Here is a 5903-nt window from a genome sequence, read left to right on the forward strand (position 1 = left end):
CCATAGCGCAGCGGATGTCTCATTCGTCAATTTTTGTTTTGTACCACGTGTGTCAATATGCAAATTTTCAGGATAGGAAGCAATAGAGTCCAATACATAAAGATTATCTATATTAGCCAAATGACCCATGCCTAATACATCCGAACTATTTGAAAGAGTAACCTTATGGTTTCCAAAATAACAAGAGTACCCAAGCTTGTCTAACATGGATACAGATATTAAAAGATATTAAGTTACGTCTAAAAGACGGTACAACATAAACCCCTTCCAAATTCAAAAAACGGCTGGTCTTTAACAAAATCCTAAAACTTCCGATTGCTTCCACTTTAACTCCTTTACCATCACCCACATAAATCAGCTTTTCAGCTTTATTAGGTTTGTGGCAATGGAGGCAACCCTGCATTGAGACACTTATGTGAGTTGTAGCACCTGAATCAACCCACCAAGTATTCTTAGGTACAGAAATTAAATTGATCTCAGAACAAACCAAAACGAGAGTAGTACCCTTATTTGCACGCCAAGTGTGATACTTAGGACATGCCTTATTCATATGACCCTTCTTGTGGCAAAAGAAACACTTTTGTTCTTTGGCGATACCTGATGCCTGTTTCTTTTGTCCTAATCCAGATCCTGAATCAGCGACGTTTTTCTTCTTTCCAGATTTAGGTGATTTTCCCTTTGAGGTAGTGGCAATGAGAGAACTTTCTGTCTTTTCCTTAATTAACCTGTCCTCTTCCTGGATACAATGAGTTATGAGCTCATTAAGACTCCATTTGTCTTTCTGACAATTATAACTCACTTTAAAATGAGCAGACCGTTCAGGAAGCGATATGAGGACAAGGCACACTAGGACATCGTCTGCCAAATGAAGTCCAAGTGTCTTTAACTTCGATTGAAGATTAGACATTTTCAAGATTTATTCTCGTATATTTCCTGTGTCTTTGTACCTCATAGAGACGAGTTCTGCCAAAAGCGTGATTGTTTCAGCTTTATCATTCTTGGCAAAACTTTTCTCCAAGACATCAAGATATTCCTTAGCCAAAATCACCTCATTGGACACAGAGCCCCTAAAGACCGAAGGAATCGAGTGCTTGATCAACATAAGGCACGTACGATTCGAGGCTACCCAACGTTCAAGTTTACTGCGGTCCTGATTAGTACTTGAATCCGTTACCGTGGGACAGTCATCCCTTAATGCAAGATTATGGCCCATTAATGCAAGGGCTATCATCAAGCTATATTTCCACTCTGAAAAGTTAGATCCATTCAGAATTGGAACCGAACTCAGGTTAGTGGAGATACTAGATGCGGTCTGCATGACTGAAAATTAAGGAAAACTTATGTAATACTTACACAACAACTTAATCAAATGCGGAAATTTTATATTTCCTAACAAGACATCAGTGCAACATCATTTCCTTAGTCTTTGGACATCAGTTATGACTCGCAATAGATGGCTCAATGCAATCACAAACAAATGAAAATATACCTGTCCTACAATGGATTATCCTTTGGGGTTACCATCGTAGACATGGCACCTAATAATCATCAACTATAATGTGATAGCCCCATAAATTTAATACTGCCAAATAACGAGTATCCTTTCGGCTTATCGCAATCCACATGTACTAAATTTATGACCTCTAATTGATTCAACATTCATTGAATAATTATCTTAAGAGGGCCCACTTTGGTAGTATGTTAAGATAATTCACAACTTAAGTCAGTAGAGAACATTCAATTAACAATTTTCCTTAATTAAACCTTATTCACAAAATGATTTTGTGATTTCCTAACCGAAAGATAAACTAGCATAGATGGTTTAAGTGTTGGGAAAAAATTACCAAAAGATGAACTAGTCAAGGATCAAACCCACCATCTTGCTATTTTAAGTTTCTATTTCTAAAACTCAAATTGGGGTTTTATAATGGATAAATAAATAAATAAGTAATTAATTTTTTTTAATTAATTACTAAAATTCCATTGTCTTCAACTTTTAGCTAAAAGATATTTTTTTACATGAAAACAAAGTTTCTTGAGATTTTAAATTCAAAATTATGCTTCATAAACCTTATGATTCATGATAAACCAAACTTTATGATTTTAAATCATGAATATCATGGATGCTTTTAAAAAAAAACTCAAAAGCTTTAAATCTAGAAATTTGATGTAAACTAACCATAACACCAAATTATAAAACAAAAACAAAAAAACATGCAACTATACCACATAGTAGGTGGCTCTGATACCACTTGTTGGAAACTTGATAGGAATTTAAACCTTATAATTCCTTTAGCCGAAGATCTACTATATGAATATACTTGCATAAAATTTAGGAAGTTAGAAAACTTACTTGAACTCATCTTACAAGAAGATGACTGGTAGATGATCTTCTAGCTCTATGTATCCAAATTATTCTTCTACCAAGAGATGGGTGCTTGTGTAGAGAATATAGAGAAGTATGCTTTAAGAGAAAGTGAATTTGATCTTTTTGTCAAAACTAAAATGACCAAAAGCTATCTCTTTAGATTGAGCTGGATGCAGCTATTTATAGGAGAGCAATAGCACAAACTTCATCTCTAAGTTTTCATTTAGCTTGGAGACAAAGCTCCCTAATTTCCTCTCCATTTGCCACTCTAGAAAACACATGTATGACATGCCTTAATTTCCTCCATGGCTGCCACAGCTCACAATAGCTTACTCACCAAGTTTTATTACACTTGTCTCCACCTTATATACTTCCTCACTTCATGGTATATATTGAACCAAATTATATATATACTTTGAAACTTACATGAGCTAGGGACCATAACCAAATTCAAAAACCGTCACTTAACCGGTTCCGTATTTTGTCATTTGATTCAGCCCATCATAGAATACAAATGACATCTAAATTGATCTCTATGCATATAACCTCCATGTTCATAGTTTATAATCTAATACCAAAGTCGGTTTAACCAAAACCGATCACACTTTATGGACTAAACCGAAATGATAATCCTTAATCTATAAATTCCACATTTGGTTCACACATCTCCAACACTCTTTGCTTTATAGTAAAATTGCGCAATCATTTGGACTAATTCATATATTGCGTGAAAAGTCAGCATCAAGTTCAGCACTGTATGATTCTGATCTATCACTCATACATATTACAAAAGGTGATACATAATTAGAGGGAAAAAAGTAATATGTAATGTCTAAATGTATATAAGTATGAACCCGGGGTTAGCCCCCAAACGCATAGGGTATATGCGGGTCGGGCCTGGACACACCATTTTGGGACCGCCACCTGTAACGGGACAGCCCGCCAGACCCAAAAAAATGAACCGCATCGGGTTGGGCTACTTGGACGCGAGTGATAACACCGTATTTTGACCACTTTTATGGATCGTTTTGAACTATTTTTTCTATGTTATTAATTGCTTTTAAGTACTTTTATTACGTTTTTCTAGTATTTGTAGTTCCAAGACTCTTTTCAGGTAACTAAGGGAAAAGCTTAACAAAATGGATAGAAAACCAGATTTCAGCTCAGAGTCAAACCGTCAGAAGTTCACCCCCGATTGAAGGCCTTCTCACCGTTTGATCCAGCTCAAATTTGGAGACCTTAAAGATGGAAGTATCAGCTTTCTAGCACACTTTACAGCTTGGCAATCCAACGGTTCAATCAAAAGATACGCGAAGAGCAAGATGTCCCGTAAACCAGCCGGCAAGCGTTTCCACCCGCGGCCAACAGAGCATTTGATGGTCGTATCAACTGCGTGAGGGAACAAGTTTTACCCTTCACAAAACAAATGAAAGCCGCAAGTGCACATCTGATCAGTTGCAGTATTTAGGGAACGAATCCACAGAGATTTGTGTGTCTGGTATTCTTCTACGGTTTTTAACTTTATGTCTAGACTAAATTGGTTTTAAAGGTTGGTTGTTTTACTTGCGAATTAAACTAAAACAAAAGAAAGAATAAATCTATCCTAAAAAGCAGGTAAGAAAATCGAATGAAATGCAATTAGAATAAGCAAATATCGAATGAAAGACTAATAAGGCAAGTAAAATATCGCATGAAAGGTAAATAAAGCAAGTAAATAATGAACTAAGGAAATTGAAATGCAGGTCTAAGAAAGCAAGTAAAAATCGATGGAATTGTAAACTATGGCTAAAAACGCTGAGCTTTTGGGAACTCTAAGGGATCATAATCGGTTTTAACACTAATGTAGATAGATTGGGATTGACGGACAACGATATATGGGTTCTAGAGCTAGAGTACGGCGGTATGACTACGTCACTGTCGTGATCATAACCAACTGTTTCTCGCAACCCTGACCAGTAGATTTCCACTCTGGCCCTGGAAGGGAGAGAACGCAAGAGCTGCACAAGACTCGTCAATACTCACGATCTCGCCACAGGTAGGTTTCCACTCCTACGGAAAAATTGCCTGTTTCATTCTAGGGCTGATACTTAATGAAAACTTTCGCAACACTAACTATCTAGATCAGATACTAGGTGATCAATCAAGCATACATGCAATAAGAACAAGCATAAACAGAGAACAGGTCAAAATCCCAGATCTATAAACCTAGATGTCTTAATCGATTATGAGAGCCCCTTTCGGGAACCCTAAGCCCAACTCGGGATCTACTCAGACATGGCTGAGTTCGACATCATCATTGGTTTTAATAAAAGTAATGAAAAACAGTAAAGAAAAGAGATAAAGAAAGCTTCTGTATTGAAGAACTCGGACTTGAACAATCTTCTACAAAAATCTCATAAAAACGGCTAAAGGAAAAGGGTTTCTGTAGAGTATGAAGGGTTCTGTCTAAAAACGACCTAAATGACATGTATTTATAGTCTCCAATACTCCATGGTCTCTAGGGTTCCGGAATTGAGGCTGAGAATGACTTTGGGCTTCAGATAAGTGGGCTTTAACTCGGAGATTGATTGTCGCGGTCGGGAGTGTTGTGACCGCGGCAATTGGCTTGTTGGCAGCGGTCGGGAAGCTTCTGACCACGGCAAATAGCTTGTTGGCCGCGGTCGCATGAGTTGCTGGCCGACTCCGCATGGCTCCGGGGCTAATAGAATATCTTGAGATCCAACCGTTGGAATGTCTCCAAACCAAATGCATTTGAAAGCTGGTTGATTCTTCTATAAGTTGTCCAATTTTGAGGGTGATCAGACGGTGAGAAGGTCTTCGTCTCTCCATGAGAGTTCTGACGGTCTGCATTTATCAAAAAGAGTCTTTTTGTTCCATTTTGTGCCTCTTTATCCCAAATTACCTGAAAAGTCTTTTAAAATCCGGAAACATAGAAATCCTTTGAAAACCTTTGAAAATGGAGTAAAAAAACCTGTAAAAGATATTAAAATGATCCATAAAAATGGTGAAAATCCGGTGTTAACAACTCCCCCAGACTTAGTCTTTTGTTTGTCCTCAAACAAAACAAGGCTAAATCTCGGCGAGCGGTTAGAAAACGTAGGAACTAAACAAAATCTCAGAGATCAAACTTCTAGACCAATATCAATCAGTATGCATCAATCGCGAATAGCCTAGAAAATTCTCACTAGCAATACAGGCATAAGTAGTCCGTTAATCCGTCATGCGGAAATCTATGCACTGAGATCTAACTTCCAGTCAACTGGCTCTTAACATTCATTAAAAATCTCGGTGGTTCTCATCAAAGAAAATCTAGGCAAGGCAATCTAGGCTAGGTGTCAAGAAGGCTTAAAGTGTTTAATGGGTTACCTGAAGATCTGGAGGATGCAGGATATTATGCAAAACCGCAAGAGAGAGTGAAGCTGTTGGTATCCACAGTTTTCAGTCACTTTCTTCTTGACATAGATTCATGGTCTTCTTTCCTCAGGTTCTCTCCAAAGCCCCCCAGACTTAGATTTTTGTAATCTTTCAAAACAAT

The sequence above is a fragment of the Eutrema salsugineum genome, unplaced genomic scaffold, assembly GCF_000478725.1.
Source record: "Eutrema salsugineum unplaced genomic scaffold, Eutsalg1_0 scaffold_12, whole genome shotgun sequence".
In the NCBI taxonomy this organism is placed as follows: Eukaryota; Viridiplantae; Streptophyta; class Magnoliopsida; order Brassicales; family Brassicaceae; genus Eutrema; species Eutrema salsugineum.